The sequence below is a fragment of the Balaenoptera borealis genome (assembly GCF_965194805.1).
Source record: "Balaenoptera borealis genome assembly, chromosome: 12".
Lineage (NCBI taxonomy): Eukaryota > Metazoa > Chordata > Mammalia > Artiodactyla > Balaenopteridae > Balaenoptera > Balaenoptera borealis.
The window spans coordinates 106,513,508-106,533,082 of record NC_138869.1 but is presented as its reverse complement, the minus strand read 5'-3'; positions in this window follow the sequence as shown (position 1 = coordinate 106,533,082).

Below are 19,575 nucleotides of genomic sequence, written 5' to 3'. Positions count from 1 at the left end.
CCAAGATGCATCAGATCCATTAGCTATCACTGGTCAGTTCAGAAGGCACCAATTCTGGATACCTGCCAACATAATTGGATATTTTCGTTTCTCCAAGACATAATTACAATGTGCTTATCTTGTGTTATATACACATTGAGACCAGGTTCATCTGAAAATATACTAATAAGTATCCTGGGACTCACTCAAGGTGGAGAACATTTTCCTCTATAAAAACAAGGTACAGTCAACCCTCCATATCCGTGGGTTCCGCATCCGTAGATGTGACCAACCACAGATCAAAACCATATATATTTTTTAATTGCAGGAAGCTCCAAAACACAAAACTTGAATTTGCTGCATGTTGGCAGCTATTTACGTAGCATTTACATTGTATTAGGTATTAGAAGTAATCTAGAGATTATTTAAAGTATTATAGGAGAATGTGTGTAGGTTATATGCAAATATTATGCCATTTAGTAGAAGGAATTTAAGCATCCATGGGAGGTCCTAGGACCAATCCCCCATGGATACTGAGGGACAACTGTATATTCAGTTACAGAAATGGTATCCCTGACTCTGGTCCAAATAAACAAGTTGACATGAAACTAAGTGGCCCAGCGGCAAAGCTGATCATTTTAGAACACATCTCTCGACTGTTCTTTGCAAGGAGTTTTGATGTCTAGACAGGTGTGACCTGAAGTCAAACTCCTAGATGACAAAGGTATGATACACTGGTCATGTATCAGGGAGATGGAAAGTGTGTGGACCAGGTAAAATGGGAGGCTGCACGTATTACATGGCAGAAGTGCTGGAATCTTCCAGGTGGTCTAATCTACTGGACTTTCTTGAAAGTTATCCATCTAGTTCTGTAGATGTGCTATATATGTTCACAACAAAATGACTAGGAATAAAGGCAAAAGGAATCTGAGGCCTTAACTCTTTTTGGTGGATTAGGGACCCTCTAGGTTAGTATTGTCCAAGCAGAAGACATGGACCCAGATGGTGCATGAAAGAATTCATTGAGATTTGGGAAAAAAATATTAGAATTTCTATTTATAACTTTAACTTTTTATTGCCGTAAAATATACCTAACATAAAATGTACCATTCTAACCATTTTTAAGTGCATAGTTCGGTGGCACTAAGGAACTCGCATTGCTGCATAACCATCACCACCATCCATCTCCAGAACTTTTTCATCTTCACAAACTGAAACTCCATACCTTTTTAAAAAAAATTTATTTTATTTATTTATTTTTGGCTGCATTGGGTCTTCGTTACTGCGCGCGGGCTTTCTCTAGTTGCAGCAAGCAGGGGCTACTCTTCGTTGCGGTGCACGGGCTTCTCATTGCAGTGGCTTCTCTTGTTGTGGAGCATGGGCTCTAGGCGCACAGGCTTCAGTAGTTGCAGCACATGGGCTCAGCAGTTGTGGCACACGGGCTCAGTAGTTGTGGCTCGCGGGCTCTAGAGCGCAGGCTCAGTAGTTGTGGCGCACGGGCTTAGTTGCTCCGCAGCACGTGGGATCTTCCCGGACCAGGGCTCGAACCCGTGTCTCCTGCATTGGCAGGCAGACTCTCAACCACTGCGCCACCAGGGAAGCCCCTCCATACCCTTTTAATACTAACTCCCCACCTTCCCCTCTCTCAGCCTCTGGCAAGCACTATTCTATTTTCTGTTTCTATGAATTTGACTGCTCTAGGGAACTCATACAAGTGAAATTATATATTATTTGTCCTTTTGTGACTGGCTTATTTCACTGAGCATAGCATCTTCAAGGTTTGTCCATGTTGCAGCATGTGTAAGAATTTCCTTCCTTTTCATGACTGAATAAAGTTCCATTGTAAGTATACAGATTGTTTATCCATTCATCTATCAATGGACACTAAGTTTGTTGTGCCTTTTGACTATTGTGAATGATGCTGCTATAAACATGGGTGTGCAAATATATGTTTGAGTCCTGCTTTCATTATTTTGGGTATATACCCAGAAGTAGAATTACTGAATCACATGGAAATTCTATTTTTAATTTTTTGAGGAACCACCATACTGCTTTCCACAATGGCTTCACCATTTTACATTCCCACCAATAGTGCACAAGTGTTCCAATTTTACCACATCTTCATCAACACTTGTAATTTTCTGGTTTTTATTTTTAATATATTGGCACCCTAATGGCGTGAAGTAGCATTTCATTGTGGTTTTGATTTGCATTTCTCTAATGATTAGTGATGTTAAGGATCCTTTCATGTGCTTACTGGCCATCTGTGTATCTTCTTTACAGAAATGTCTATTCAAGTTCTTGGTCCATTTTCAAGTAAGATTTTTGTTGTTGTTGAGTTTTAGGGGTTCAGTGTATATGCTGGATAATAATCTCTTTTTTTTTTTAATTTTATCCTTGTTTAATTATTTATTTATTTATTTATTTTATATATTTATTCTTGGCTGTGTTGGGTCTTCGTTTCTCTGCGAGGGCTTTCTCCAGTTGCGGCAAGCGGGGGCCACTCTTCATCGCGGTGCGCGGGCCTCTTCACTATCGCGGCCTCTCTTGTTGCGGAGCACAGGCTCCAGACGCGCAGGCTCAGTAATTGTGGCTCACGGGCCTAGTTGCTCCGCGGCACGTGGGATCTTCCCAGACCAGGGCCCGAACCAGTGTTCCCTGCATTAGCAGGCAGATTCTCAACCACTGCGCCACCAGGGAAGCCCCAATAGTCTCTTATCAGATAAATGATTAGCAAATATTTCTTCCCATGCTGTGGGTTGCCTTTTTATTCTGTAGTTTCCTTTGATGCATGAAACTTTAAATTTTGATGTATTCCCATTTATCTAATTTTCCTTTTGCTACTTATGCTTTTGGTATCGTATCCAAGAAATCATTGCCAAATCCAGTGTCATAGAGCTTTCCTTCTATGTCTTCCTCTCTAAGAGTTTTATAGTTTTATCTCATGTGCTTAGGTCTTTGGTCCACTTTGAGTTAAATTTTTGTGTATGACGTAAGGTAAGGGTCCAATTTCATTCTTTGGCCTGTGGATATCCAGTTTTTCCAGCATCATTAGTTAGAAAGTCTGTTCTTCCCCCATTGAATGGTCTTGGCACCCTTGGGAAAAATCATTTGACTCTGTATGTGAGGGTTTATTTCTGGGCTCTCAATTCTATTCCTTTGGTCTATATGTTTGTCACACTGCTTTGATTACTATAGATTTGCAGTAAGTTTTGAAATTAAGAAGCGTAAGACCTTCAAATTTATTCTTCTTTTTCAAAATTGTTTTGGTTATTTGATGTCCCTTGAGATTCCATATGAATTGTAGAATAGATTTTTCTATTTCTGCAAAAAACCAACATTTTGGGATTTTGATAGGGATTGCTTTGAATCTGTAGATCATTTTGGGTGGAATGGACATCTTAACCATATGAAGTCTTCTAATTCATAACATGGGCTGTCTTTCCATTTATGTATGTCTTCATTAATTTATTTCAGCAACGTTTTGTAGTTTTCAGTGTACAAGCTGTCTCCTTGGTTAAGTTTATTCCTAAGTTATTATATTCTTTTCATACTATTGTAAACGGAATTGTTTTCTTAATTTCCTTTTCAGATTGTTCATTGCTAGTGTGTAGAAATGCAACTAATTTTTATATGTTGATTTTGTATCCTGCAACTTTGCAGTTCATTTATTAGTTCTAACAGGGTTTTTTGGTGAAATCGTTAGTGTTTTTTTTTTTTTTTAACATGTAAGAATCATGTCATCTGCAAAGAGATAATTTTACTTTTTCCTTTTTAATTTGGATTCATTTTATCTCTTTTTCTTGCCTAATTCTTCTAGCTAAGACTTCCAGTACTTTGTTGACTAGAAGTAGCAAAAGTGGGCATCCTTGTTTTATCCTCAACTTTAAAGGAAAAGTTGAGTTCTTCCACATTGAGTATGATGCTAATAGTGAGTTTTTCATGTATGGTCTTTATACCGAGGTAGCTTCCTTTTACTTCTAGTTTTTTATATGGCCTTTATATTAGGATACTTTCCTTTTATTCCTGGTTTGTTGAGTGTTTTTTATCATGAAAGGGTGGTTTTTTTTACTTAAATGAAGGAATTTTGTCAAATGCTTTTTCTGTACCAACTGAGATGATCATGTGTTTATTTTTTCTTATTCTCTTAATGTGATGTATTATATTGATTGATTTCCATATGTTGAAACGTCCTTGCATTCCAGGAGTAAATCCCACTTGGTCATGGGTAAAATCATTTTAATATGCTCTTGAATTCAGTTTTGCTAACATTTTTTGAGGATTTTTGCATCAATATTGATCAAGAATATTGGTTTGTAGTTTTCTTTTCTTATAGTATCTTATAGTATCTGGTTTTGGTATTAGGGTAATAATGGTGGCATAGAATGAGTTAGAAAACGGTCCCTCCTCCTCAATTTTTTGGAAGAGCTTGAGAAAAATTGTTGTTAATCTATCTGAAAATGTTTGGTAGAATTCACCAGGGAAGCCAATCTGATCCTGGCCTTTTCTTTGCTGGGAGGTTTTTGATTACTGATTCAATCTCCTTACTAGTTACAGATCGGATCAGATTTTCTATTTCTTCATCATTCAGTCTTGGTAGGTTGTGTGTCTAGGAATTTGCCTGTTTCATCCAGGTTATCCTATTTGTCGGTATACAATTGTCCATAGTACTCTTTTGTAATCTTTTTAATTCTGTAAAATTAGTAGTGTCCCCTCTTTTATTTCTGATTTAAATTATTTGAATCTTCTCTCTTTTTTCTTAATCGGTCTGCCTAAAAATTTATCAATTTTATTGACCTTTATGTACAACCAACTCTTGGTTTTATTGATTTTTAAATTGTTTTTTTCTATTCTCTGTTTTATTTATCTCTAATTTTTATTGTTTCCTTCCTTCTGCTAGCTTTGGTTTAGTTTGTTTTACTTTTCCACTTCCTCAAGATATAAAGTCGGGCTATTGATTTGAGATCTTTCTTCTTTTTAAGGTGTTTACAGCTAAAAATTTCTCTCTTAGCATTGCTTTTACTGTATCCCATAAATTTGGGTATGTTGTGTTTTTATTTTCATTTGTCTCAAGGTATGTTCTAATTTCCCTTGTGATTTCTTCTTTTACCCACTGGTTGTTTAAGAGTGTGCTGTTTAACTTTCACATATTTGTGAATTTTCCAACTTTCCTTCTGCTTGTGCTATCTAGTTTCATTCTTCTATCTAGTTTCTTCTTCTTTCATGCTTCGAAAATCACAGTATGGTTTAAATCTTATTAAATCTATGAAGACTTGTTTTGTAGCCTAACATATGGCCTATCCTGGAGAATGTTCCATGTTCCCTTTAGAAAAATGTATATTCTGCTTCTGTGTTATTGGGTGGAGTCTTATGATACGTCTGTTAGGTTCAGTTGGTCTATAATGTTTTTCAAGTCTTCTCTTTCCTTACTGATATCTGTGTGGTTCAGATTGTTCTATCCATTACTAAAAGTGGTATTAAAATCTCCTCCTATTATTGTAGAGCCACTTATTTCTCCCTTCAATTCAATCAATATTTGCTTCAGATATTTTGGACTTCTAACATTTGGTGTTCGCATGTTTATCAGTATCATATATTCTTGGTGAATTGACCCTTTTATCTTTATGTAATGTTCTTCTTTGTCTCGCATAACAGTTTTTGACTTAAAGTCTATTTTGTCTGAGATTGATATAGCCACCTCTGCTCTCTTTTGGTAACTATTTGCATGAAATACGTTTTTCCATTTTTTCATTTTCAATCTATATGTGTCCTTAGATCTACAGTGAGTACCTTGTAGGCAGCATATAGTCAGATCCTATTATTTAGTCCACTCTGCCAAACTATGTATTTTGATGGTAAGTTTAATCTATTTATATTTATTTATTTTTATTTTTATCTTTTATTGAGTTTAATCACTCCTTACATAGCCATTTTATACTCTGCATCAGAAAAGTAAAAAGTATATGATATCCTTGAGAGTCTAAATCTAGCATTGATTGTATCCACTGGCTCCCCTTTATTTGTGCAACTTATTTCCTTGTGCATTTGCTAATTCTTCTATTATGATGTTTTACTTCGTTGAACGTAATCTATGGGGATCCTGAGGGCCTAACGTGGGGGTGCTTTACTTCTGAGACATTCAACAAACCTAACTTAGTTCCAGATCCCTCATTTTGCCACGGACTTAACACTCTGTTGACCACAACTGCTGGTATTTGCATTTGTTCGGCAATTTTAATGTCCAAGTTTGCTTATAATTTATCTTCTGATTTCAACACACTGTTTTATTTATTTACTTACTTTTCTAAATTAAACTTTTTATTTTGAGACAATTTTAGATTCATATGCAGTTGTAAGAAATAATACAGAAACAGCCCATGTACCCTCTATCCAGTTTCTGTTAATGGGAACATCCTGCAAAACTACGGTACAGCATTGCAATATTACAGGATATGGCCATTGATACGGTCAGATACAGAACATCTCCATCACCACAAGAATCCCTCATGTTGCCCTTTTATAACCACATCCACTTCTCTTTCATCCACATCCCTTCCATTTTATGATTTTGTCATTTCAAGAATGCTATAAAAACGGAATTTTATACACATAATTTGGGGGGATTAATTTTTTCATTCAGTATAATTATCTGGAGATTCACTGTTGTGTGTATTAATAGCTCATTCCTTTTTATTGCTGTATAGTATTCCATGGTGTGGATGGACCACCATTTTTTGAACCTTTCACCTATTAAAAGACATCTGGTTGTTTTTAGTTTGGGTTATTACAAAAAAAGTTCTTATAAACATTCATGTACAGATTTTTCATGAATGTAAGTTTTCATTTCTCTGGGATAAATGCCCAAAAGTATCATTGCTGAGTCACATGGTAATTGCATGTTCAGTTTTTTTTGTATGTTTTTAAAAGAAACTGCCAAACTGTTTTCCAGAGTAGCTGTACCATTATATAGTCTCACCAGCAATGTATGAATGATTCAGTTTCTCCTCATTTTCACCAGCATTTGGGGTGTCACTAATTTTTATGTTAGCCATTCTGATGGGTGTATAGTAATATCTCATTTTGGTTTTAATTTGCATTTCCCTAATGGCTAATGATATTGAACATCTTTTCATGTGTTTATTTGCTGCCTGTGTATCTTCTTCATGAGATGTCTCTTCATGTCTTTTGACTATTCTCTAATTGGATTGTTTGGTTTTGGCAACTGAGTTTTGAGAGTTATGTATTCCAGATTTTAGTTCTTTGTCAGATATGTTGTTTGCAAATATTTTCTCCAATCTGTAGTTTGCCTTTTCATCCTCATAATAGGGTCTCTTGCAGAGCAAAAGTTTTTAATTTTGATGAAGTCCAATTTATTGTTTTTCCTCTTAGGAATTATGCTCTGGTGCCAAGTCTCAGAACTCTTTACTTAGCCCTAGATCCTGAGGATTTTTATCCTATGAAATTTTCTAAAAGTTTTATAGTTTTACATTTTACATTTAAGTTCAAAATCCATGTCTAGTTAATTTTTAACACGATGTGAGACTTAGTTACTTTGGTTCCTTGAAAATTTCCCAGACTTTCTTGCAAGCTTAGCAGTGGGTCAAAAATAATTTGGAAGGGAGGAATTTATCCAAAATCTAGCTGTATTATAACAGAAGGTTCCTTTCGAATATCCCTTCAGAATATCTAATTCACCATACTTCATATTTAGTTTAATTCCTAAAATAAATAATTTAAGCTCTATTACTACTTAACATCAGACTACCAGTGTGGCTTTTGCTCATCTGCCTTTCATGTATGGCTTACAAGGTCCTGAGGAGGGGGAAGACTTTTGTGTCTGGTGGGGTGGGGACTGGGGCTCTCCCTTGCTTGTTTTCTTTCAGATTAGAAGCCCCTTTTGCACTTTGCGTGACTCTGATTACATGTGTGTCTGCCTCACAGTGTTTTAATTAAACTAATTCCCATAAGACACAATGACGACTTTAAAAGATTTTTACAAAAAACAAAACATTCTCTGTACTGAAGGTAATACTAATACTGCAAACATAGATGAACAGCAAGATTGTGGCAACACTGCCACCTCTGCTCCTGCCATGGGCTCTTAAACAGCCCCATTGTGAGTAAAAGTAGTGACAATCCAACCTAATTTGACAAGGTCTTGGCCAAAAATCTTCAAAATCACCAAGGCAACTTTCTGAAACGTGGATTTACTATTATGAACAATGAGACCTGCCCTGAGTGTATCTTGCTCCCTAGGATATTAGCCATCATCGTGGTGCACATGGGTTTGAGGGAGGGAGACATTCAGCTGAAAAAAAACAAAATCCAACCACAGTGACTTAAGACAGAAGGGGGTTATCTTCCTCTAGTGGCAAGACTCTCGAGGCAGGCAGTTGTGGGCACTTGCCAACTGCTAAGGGAATTACCCAGAACCCTGTTGCCTTCTGTCTTCTACCTCTGCCTTCCTCACCAAGTAGCTTTTGTCTTCAAAATGGCAGAACCACTGCTGCATCACAGACAGACGTCTCTATTCATAGACATCCCGCTGCACTGCAGGCAGGAAGAAGGGCAAAGAGAATACAGTGGTGAGGAAGACATGATTCTAAGTTTCAAGCAGCTTTCTTTTCCAGCAGATTTCCTTAATTATTCCCCATTTTTTACCTCCCTTCTCATATGAACTCAAAGCCAGAGTCTCTGAGGGTCAATGCTCCATGCTACACAGGAGGAGCTCCATTGTCTTCATTTTAAAAGTCATTTTTTAAGATTAACATCTTTATTGGAGTATAATTGCTTTACAATGGTGTGTTGGCTTCTGCTGTATAGCAAAGTGAATCAGCTATACGTATACATATATCCCCATATCCCCTCCCTCTTGCGTCTCCCTCCCACCCTCCCTATCCCACCCCTCTAGGTGGTCACAAAGCACCGAGCTGATCTCCCTGTGCTATGCGGCTGCTTCCCACTAGCTATCCATTTTACATTTGGTAGTGTATATATGTCCATGCCACTCTCTCACTTCGTCCCAGCTTCCCCTTCCCCCTCCCCGTGTCCTCAAGTCCATTCTCTACATCTGTGTCTTTATTCCTGTCCTGCCCCTAGGTTCTTCAGAACCATTTAAAAGTCGTTTTAAACAACCCAGCCACTCCCTGCTATGGAAATCACTAGCCACTGGCTGTCATTGTGTCAATTTGTTGTTGTTAATGAGATAGCATTAGTTTTATAAATCTTAATGTTCCATTTACCATTCTCAATTTACCATAAAACCATATGTCAACTGTCCTATCAACAAAAACATATCAGCAATGGCAAAATATTAACATTAATATAATATTGACCCTTAGTAATATTTATGTAGTTGACCTCTGCATTTCTTTAAGATGTGATATATGCTGTCTTTACTACAGGGCTGTCACCTTGCTGAGATATCTCAAGGTGGGTTTTCCTGGCATTGGGACTCCACAGTAATGCTAACACATCTTCCCAATGGTGAAGCTACGACCAGGGATTCCAAGGTGATTTGTGGGCATTTTCCCTTCTAGAGAAGAGAGAAAAATACAAACATCATTTCTGGCAGAACATCCTGAATTGTGTTACGTGTGTGTGTAAATATAAATATAAAATATAAATAGCTGTAAGCACATATGCATAGCACATACGTGGAGGTTATGAGTGACAGCCCCCATTTCCAAATGTCCAAGAAATATAACTTTCTTTAACTTCTTAAACAGTTTAATTTCTATTTGGCTCATAAGCTATGAAGACATGTTAGCCTCAGCCTTCATGAGCTTCTGCCTTCACTACAATGGCCAGAGCAAGGTTGTAGGATCCTATACAGTGGCAAGGCATGGGGAGTTGCAGAAAAATCCCCTCCTTTGCCATCTGCCCACACAAGTTGCCATTGAGATCGTCCACCATCCTCGGGTCCAGATGCTCTCTATCTTTCTGAGTCTTGGTGGGGACACCACCGTGACTGAAAACCTTCTCAAGGTCGCACAGCTCCCTACATGTCCCTCCCAGCCTCTTTCTCTGGGGTCTTGCCACCTCCCTGGTCAATTTTCCTATTCACTTCTCTCCTAAGCCCTGGTAAATCTTTTTCTTGACGGGGGATGGGGAAATTCTGTGTTCTCCATGGTTTCTGGCAGGACTTTTTGTCTGTGCCCCAAATCTGTTCACCTGCTCTGGGCTTAGGCTTTTAGAAACTAAAGCAAAAAAGACTCATAAGTGATTTCTGCTCTTGACCCTGACACAACCCTCCCCTCAGATGATTAACCAAGTTTCAATGAGCCTAGTTACCTGACTGCAAGTGGTAGAAAGGGAAAGGAGAAATGCGGAGAGGCAAAGACCAGAGGTCAACATATCCAAAGATATGTTCCTGCCGTATGTTCTATATACAGGTGTGTGTATATATGTACACATATATATGCATATATACATATAAGTGTGTGTCCAAAATATCCTAGCCAGTGCTAGTATTTACTGCAACAGAAAATTTTGTAAATTATAAACTATGTTTCTGCTAATACATTCAATTCAATGTTTTTTGACTCTCACTTTGTCTTTGGAAATGAAGAACATAAACTATTCTAAAGAATTATAGATCTTGCTTCTCCCCCACCAAAAAAGTCTTAATTGAATTGAGGTTTAGGTTTTAAGGATACACACAAAAAATAAACAGGAAATTAGAACCATTCAACATGTACAGAAGCTGTAATTCAAACAACATATGGTAATGTTGAGCGGGGAGACTCATAATAATTAACATTTATAAATTGCTTTCCATTTTACTTGCATGTATAATTTAATTTGATGCTCGCAAGAGCCCCGAAAAGTACGTTGTGATTATTACCTCTGTTTTACAGATGGGGGGAAAATAGGACACCGAGATGAAGAAATTTCTCCAAATTCACACCATTAGTCAGTGGGAACTAGAGCAGAGGTGGTTCACGTGAAAAGTCTGCCCACGTTACAGACTCCAAAAAAGGTGAAAGATAAGGAAGACAGAAACGTGCATTACATGCAGATGTGTTTCCCATAAGTGAATGTCTTGTGTGAACCTCTATGTTGGTAAGTTGAATTGTGTAATACAGTGGCTCTAAATCCAACTTCATCAGGATCTCTGGGCGTGAATCCCAGGGATTGGTTTTTCTGAAAGTTCCCTAGGTGGTTCTCTAATCAGCAGCCAGGGGGGAGAATCACTAGGGTTTGTTTTTGTTGTTGTTTCGTATGCAAACGAGGGGTACATTGAGTGTCAGAGGGAGAGAGAGGCGACCCTATCAGAGCAAAGAGAAGGTGGAGATGGAAGAGGTTAGGCCTTTAGAGCTGGGGTGGGGAGGCTGGGGAACCAGCTTGATAAAATATGTTTTAAATAACTGTGCAAGGTCATAAAGCATCACTAGTGCAGGATGTAATGAAAGATCAGTAACCTTACTTTCTATTAATATTTTCAGATACACCTGAATTTACAATAAACTTACTCAAAAAATTTTAAACACTTTAAATGGCTTCGCAGCCCTTTGGAATCTCTGTTCCCTGAAAAGTATAAAAGTGGCAGAGCAGTTTTCAGTTTTTGAGATGACCAGAATAAGAAGCTACTTACTTGCCATAGAAATTTATAAAGTAGAACCAAATGAAAGAGGTTCTGAAAGTTTCTTAAACAAAGTACAAAATGGACCTTTCATCGTTGCCAGTGCCGGGTGTCACTAAATTGATCTCCCAAGCAGGTGTACAGAATTACACTCACAGAGATTACATTTCTCCATATTCTTACCATACTTAGTGCTATTGGACTTTTTAATTTTGGCCAACTTGATGAGTGAGCACAAGAAGAAATGAAGAGAAGGAAATATGTACAAGAATAAAAGATAAACTTTTGATTTATAGGAGGATAGATAAAGAAGCTATAGATGTAATAATTGATTGAGTGCCACACAGCAGTTAACATATATTAACTGCATCTACCGGTTTCAATAAATCAAAATATCAGACCTAATACTGAGCCACAGAGCCAGCTGCAAAAGGATACATACAGCGTGATGCCATTTTTGAAAAGTTTTAAACCACAGAAAACACTGTATATTTATGAAGCAATGCATATGAAATAAAAATACAAAATCATGCATGGGAAAAATACATACCAGCTTCCAGTAGTCTCCTAAGGTAGAGGGTAGGGGGAAAAGTCTGAGATTGGACTTTAGCTGTTTTTGAAACATCTTATTCCCTAGCACCATTACAAAAGACATGCATATGAAGCAGATATAGAAACATTAATAAACAAATCTTTTTTTAAAGTACGACAACATGGTAATGAGCCACATGATACAAGAAGAGGGGAGAATAGGTCAAGAGTGGGTGGCCTGGTCCCTTCTGTCCTTTCCATAAAGTGGGCAATGGGTCCTTGTGCTGAGAGAAGGGGGTGAGGGGAAGTTGGAAGTACGAGGAAAGTGAAAACAAGAACAGCTGTGGAAGGAGGTTCGCAGGGAGTTGGCTGGGAATGAAATGAAAGACTACAGATTCTGAAAGCTCAGCTTGGCACCACAACCGTGCCAGGCGTTTAGGCCGTGTCCGGCTCTCCACTTTCTTCAGCAGGGCTCGGCCATTTGGGATTCAAAGGGAAGAAGAATGAAGGTGGTGGCAGCCTCCGCAGACATGGGTTAAGGAGGGAATGTGAAGAATATACTGATCAGATTCACGTGGCGATAGTGGAACAAGGGTGGGCGTGTCAGGAGGAAACAGTCAACAAACCAAACGCACCGGCCTGGTCAGCCTTTTCCAAAGTGGGTTTTGTAGAACACTAGACCTTTAAAACATGCTTTTTTTAAAAAAATGGTCCTGTGTCAAATTATTTTGGAAAACCTCGGAGCTTCATAAGGGACATGAACATACTGAAAGGACTACAAAGTCCAGAATAAACTTGTTTTGCAGCCTAGCACTTTCTAAGCTTATTTGACCTTGAGATACTTTCTCATGTGGCTCGCAGCAACAGCTGGTGCAGTATTTCTATCAGTCAGGATAAGGCAGGCTGTGCTATTGTGATAAATCAACCTCAAAACCCAGCAGCTGAGCACAGGCAGCGTGGGTCCAAATAGCCACTCAGGGACCCGAGCTAATGGAGCTGCCGGTGCTTTGTGACCATCTCAGCGTGTAGCTCCAGGAGCTGCCAGGGCAGGGGAAGCAACCACGTGGAGAGTTAGTGATCACTCTGACCGAGACGATACATGTCACTTCTGCCGACAGCTCATAGGCCATAACTAGTCACATGGCCTCACCTAACCATTAGCAGACAGTGGGACACAGTTTGAAAAACATTTGAGGTCACAGAAGTCCAAGGAGGGTGTTAACAAAGTATTCTCTGGTGTGAAGATGAAAAGATTCTGCTCCTTCCTGTAACTGAGGAGGAGGAGAAGAGAGAGAAGGAGAGGGGAGAGGAGAAAGAGGGGGAGGAGGAGGAGGGGGAGGAGGAGGAGGGGGAGGAGGAGGAGGGGGAGGAGGAAGAGGGGGAGAGGGGGAGGAGGAGGGGGAGGAGGAGGAGGGGGAGGGGGAGAGGGAGGAGGAGGGAGAGGCTGCCGCGTGGCAGCATCATTTACTGAGGTCTTGCTTTATTTTAGGCATTTTGCTAAGTGCTTGCTGGACACGCATGATGTCATATATTCTCACAAGAGCCCTCAGTAAGATACATTATTACCCCCATTCTGCAAATCAGAAAATCGAGGCTCAGAAAGGTTAGCTGATTTGTCCAAGGCCACACAGCCAGTAAGTAAAGGAGGCTGGATTCAGACCACCGTCTCCAGGACGGCACAGCCTGTACCGACCACCACCGTGCGCACCAATCCCACACCTCAACCCTGCGCTTGCTGTAGCGAGGCTTCTCATTTCATCCTCGGAACAACCTCGCCGGATGGATGTCGCGCCCTCATTTCATAGCGCATGGCGACAGAGGGCTCTGGCCCACTTCTCTTTGGCTCCCAGAGTCCATGTGGGTACACTCGCTCACTCAGACTTCTTTGTCTACCGTGTTGATCACAGTGTGTGGATTCTTTGGGCTTCCCTCAGCTAGATTACGGTTATACACAATATTCTGGACCAGACCCGGGGATGTACCTTCATTTCGTTGGGGCCAGAATGATGCTTGCAGCTTTATCTAGATCTTCTTACAAGGTGATGATCTCTGGACTCAACTGGAAAAGCTCCTTTGTATCAGAAAACCTGAAGTCCTTGTACCTTGAAGCCCTTCCCCCAAGTTATATATTGTTGTGCCCATCCTTCCTCTTCTTCCTCGGGAGCATTATGAAGCTTTCCTAATTTTCCCTCATGAGTCTGGCATGCACTCCCCAAGAAATCTTTGTGTCAACTGCAAACTGGAAGATCTAAGCATATGCAATTAAAACTCAAAGTCAAAGGCGACTGTCTCTGAGGAAGAAAGTCTCAGGAGTAATAGGCGCCCAGCTGTGAGGTTCCTCTGGGTCCAAATTAAAAGCCCATGAAGCCACCCTCGAGAGTTCAGGGAAGCGCCTGAAGACCCATCTGGCTGATGTCACAAGTGGCTGGTGAACGCAGATGCTTGCTTTTCAAGGAACTTAAAAGACTGACAGCGAGCCTGTGGCCCGGTGGACTTGGCAGCAGCTAGAGGTGGAGTGGAGGGCGAGTCCTGCATCTCTAAGGGGCCACGTGAGCGGCAAATAAGAAATGTATGCTGGGCAATCAGCCCACAAGGCAAATGGTCCCAGCAGCGTGGATGCGAGGGTTAGACAGAAAACCTGTATATCAGCGGTTTAACAATACAGAGTTTTCTGTGCTTGTTTGTTTTGTCTCCCACATAAAAGCAGTCTAAAGGTCAGCCTCCGTGGCTACAGTGTGGTTCCACGACGTCACCAGTGACCCTGCCGACTTCTAGTTTTCTGAGCCCTGCTCGCAGCATCCGTCCGCGGTGGAGAACGGCTGCTGCTGCAGAGGGCAGATGCCACAACTCCTGCTGAAATCTCCTTAGCCGTCCCAGCCACAGGGGGACTGGGAAATGCAGCTTCTCAGCCAGGTCCATTGTCGCCTTCCAAAAATACTGAGGCGTGAAGGGGAGGTGGGAGTGAGGTAGTACATTACGACTCTGGCCCCTCAAGGAATCCAGTAAACTGCACACACTCACAGGCGACTCCGCGAGACTCCATCTAGACTGAGTGAGCGCTCATTTCACTGTGATATGTGTACTCCGGGAGGTGGGCCAGGTCTCCCCCTCACCGCACGTCACCACCCGAGCAGACGTCACCACCGCCCCCAACAGCGCTGCCCAGCTGGCAGAGGTCCCTAGACACGGAAGTGAGCTCCACGCTGCAAGATGCTGCCCCGGTCTGCCCTTTGCATCCTGCACAGCCGGTGAGCTTAATCCCAGACCCCAGCAGGTGGTTCTCTTCAAGCTCGAGAGCATTATGCTCACTGACACCCCGGGGGCGGCGGTGGGGGGGGGAACTCTGAGAATGCGCCCCTCCTCTCTGCTGTACCCTTCACGAGGGGCACCCTGACCACTGAACAAACAGCGACTAAGGACCACTACGTAGCCGGCACTGTGCTTGGTGTGGAGTCTGCAGAGATGAAGGGCGCTTCTCTTCTGGAGAATTCAGAGACTAGTGGGACAAGCAGGCACACGGACAAATCGCAGTCTGACGCGGGAGGGCTGCAGCAGAGGCGTGACGGGAGCCCAGGGGCAGCGCGGAAGTCCCTGACCGCACCCGCTTGTCTCAATGCATCCACGCTGCTATGACAGAGCACCGCGGACTGGGCAGCTTGTAACAACAGAAATGTGTTTCTCACAGCTCTGGAGGCTGTTAGTCCAAGGTCAAGGAGCCAGCAGTGCTGGTGTCTGCTGAGAGCCCGCTTTCTCAATCATGGAGAACTGTCTTCTCCCAGTGTCCTCACGTGGCAGAAGGCTCTTTTATTAGGGCACTAATCCCATCACGAGGGCTCCACCCTCATGATCCAATCTCCCCCCAAAGCCCCACCTCCCGCTGCCATCACCTTGGGGATTAGGATTCCAGCACATGAATACTGGGGGAAACAAGCATTCAGAGCATGGCACTGGTGGATCCCAAGGTCTAGAACACTTCTGAGCACCTGGGCAGCTTATAAAAATGCAGGTTCCTGCATCACGGGCTCTAATGTTATGGATTCTGAATCCATATCTACCAAACCAGTGTCTCCAGGTTTGTCCTAGGAATCTACTGTCTTTTTCCCACAAAAAATCCCAGATAATGCTGACACAGCAGCAGATCCCACTTGGAGAAATTCTGCTCTAAGGGGTGAGGCAGGATGAACATGCTGGAAAAAGCAGGCTCCAAGGCAAAGATTGGAGAACTAATAGGGAGGGTACCCCAGGTGGAGGGGGCAGCTGAGACACAAAAGCCCGTCAGGGTCTGATTTGTCTAAGAAAAACAGGACCTGGGGGCCTCAGGAGGTGCCAGAGCTACAAAGGTTGAGGCCGGACTATATTTGCAGCACTTCATACAACAAGGGTTAAACAATTCTCTTGTAAGACGAGGCTACAAGTTGGGGACCCAGGGGCCCCTGGGTTTCCCAATGAAGGGCTGACGAAAAGAACCACAGGGCCCTTGAAACGGTCTTGACTGACCACAGATCTGTCCCAGCCCCTGTGCCCTGCCTTTTGATCCCTGCTGCCCCTGCCCCACCTGGGTCTGCCCCCCACCCTTGGCCCTTCACTCCTTTCAGAGTTCACATGGTACTGTGTGCCTTGGGCTTAGCTACCCTTCAGTTTCTATTTTGGTTTCTAATGCTTGATATCTAATATCTAACAATTTTCTCAGTTTTGTCCTGGCTGGTGGAGGTGAGGTCCGTCCTCTCCACGGAGCCAAGAGGAGGAGGGAGCTCCCCAGGCCGGGTTGGCCACTGTCCATCGTTCTACTCTAGATCATTGCCGAGCCAAGGGTAGGCCAGCATTCCTGCACTTGGGCACACACTTCCTGGGTGACGTGAGGACTTTCCACGTGATTCTCATAAGGGCATCGATGCCTACAGGTATTCTTTGCTAATCCTGATCGGCTTGAATTGAGCCTATGTTCAGAATACACCTTTTCTCACTTTACGGAAGAAAGCCATATCCCTCATCCACCCCAAATCTTGTTTTGGTTCTTTGCTGCAGGAGGGCACATGAAACAACAAGATAAGTTCAAGTTAATGATAAACCAAGGCCCTTAAGCTCACAAGACTTTCTGTCCTTCCCTGTCTGGTACATATTTCTGCAAGAAGAAGGGCATGCTGGCCCACGGGGGCTCATAATTCAGAGGATCCAAAGCAGCACAAGCTTGTGATGTTTATCCATTAAAATGTAATTTTTGCAGGACTATCAGATTTTCCAAAATACAATAAATCAACACACAAACAAAAATTTCACCTGATATCTCTCAGATAGGGCATGCTGTGTTCAATAAAGTAATGAAAATTTGTTTTATCCAATAATATGAAATATTTGCTAAGATTATAATCAATCCTGATCTTCTTTCACCACATAAAATATTTAATACTTCTTATCTCCTATTAATAAGAAATAAACATTTAAACATAGGATGAAAACTTTTAGATGCCAATTTAAAAACAGGTGGATGAGTACGTAGATTTTCAAAATTCTTTTTTTTTTGAACATCTTTATTGGAGTATAATTGCTTTACAATGGTGTGTTAGTTTCTGCTGTATAACAAAGTGAATCAGCTATACGTATACATATATCCCCATATCTCCTCCCTCTTCCGTCTCCCTCCCTCCCTCCCTATCCCACCCCTCTAGGTGGTCACAAAGCACAGAGCTGATCTCCCTGTGCTATGCGGCTGCTTCCCACTAGCTATCTATTTTACATTTGGTAGTGTATATATGTCCATGCCACTCTCTCACTTCGTCCCAGCTTACCCTTCCCCCTCCCCATGTCCTCAAGTCCATTCTCTACGTCTGCATCTTTATTCCTGTCCTGCCCCTAAGTTCTTCAGAACCATTTTTTTTTTATTCCATATATATGTGTTAGCATACGGTATTTGTTTTTCTCTTTCTGACTTACTTCACTCTGTATGACAGCCTCTAGGTCCATCCACCTCACTACAAATAACTCAATTTCGTTTCTTTTTATGGCTGAGTAATATTCCATTGTATATATGTGCCATATCTTCTTTATCCATTCATCTGTTGATGGACACTTAGGTTGCTTCCATGTCCTGGCTATTGTAAATAGAGCTGCAATGAACATTGTGGTACATGACTCTTTTTGAATTATGGTTTTCTCAGGGTATATGCCCAGTAGTGGGATTGCTGGGTCGTATGGTAGTTCTATTTTTAATTTTTAAAGGAACCTCCATATTGTTCTCCATAGTGGCTGTATCAATTTACATTCCCACTAACAGTGCGAGAGGGTTCCCTCTTCTCCACACCCTCTCCAGCATTTATTGTTGGTAGATTTTTTGATGATGGTCATTCTGACTGGGGTGAGGTGATACCTCATTGTAGTTTTGATTTGCATTTCTCTAATGATTAGTGATGTTGAGCATCCTTTCATGTGTTTGTTGGCAATCTGTATATCTTCTTTGGAGAAATGTCTATTTAGGTCTTCTGCCCATTTTTGGATTGGGTTGTTTGTTTTTTTGATATTGAGCTGCATGAGCTGCTTGTATTGAGCTGCATGAGCTGCTTTTGGAGATTAATCCTTTGTCAGTTGCTTCTTTGCAAATATTTTCTCCCATTCTGAGGGTTGTCTTTTCGTCTTGTTTATGGTTTCCTTTGCTGTGCAAAAGCTTTTAAGTTTCATTAGGTCCCATTTGTTTATTTGTGTTTTTATTTCCATTTCTCTAGGAGCTGGGTCAAAAAGGATCTTGCTGTGATTCATGTCATAGAGTGTTCTGCCTATGTTTTCCTCTAAGAGTTTGATAGTGTCTGGCCTTACATTTAGGTCTTTAATCCATTTTGAGTTTATTTTTGTGTATGGTGTTAGGGAGTGTTCTAATTCCATTCTTTTACATGTAGCTGTCCAGTTTTCCCAGCACCACTTATTGAAGAGGCTGTCTTCTCTTTCTCAAGATTGCTTTGGCTATTTGGGGTCTTTTGTGTTTCCATACAAATTGTGAAATTTTTTGTTCTAGGTCTGTGAAAAATGTCATTGGTAGTTTGATAGGGATTGCATTGAATCTGTAGATTGCTTTGGGTAGTAGAGTCATTTTCACAATGTTGATTCTTCCAATCCAAGAACATGGTATATCTCTCCATCTGTTGGTATCATCTTTAATTTCTTTCATCAGTGTCTCATAGTTTTCTGCATACAGGTCTTTTGTCTCCTTAGGCAGGTTTATTCCTAGGTATTTTATTCTTTTTGTTGCAATGGTAAATGAGAGTGTTTCCTTAATTTCTCTTTCAGATTTTTCATCATTAGTGTATAGGAATGCAAGAGATGTCTGTGCATTAATTTTGTATCCTGCTACTTTACCAAATTCACTGATTAGCTCTAGTAGTTTTCTGGTAGCATCTTTAGGATTCTCTATGTATAGTATCATGTCACCTGCAAACAGTGACAGCTTTACTTCTTCTTTTTTGATTTGGATTCCTTTTATTTATTTTTCTTCT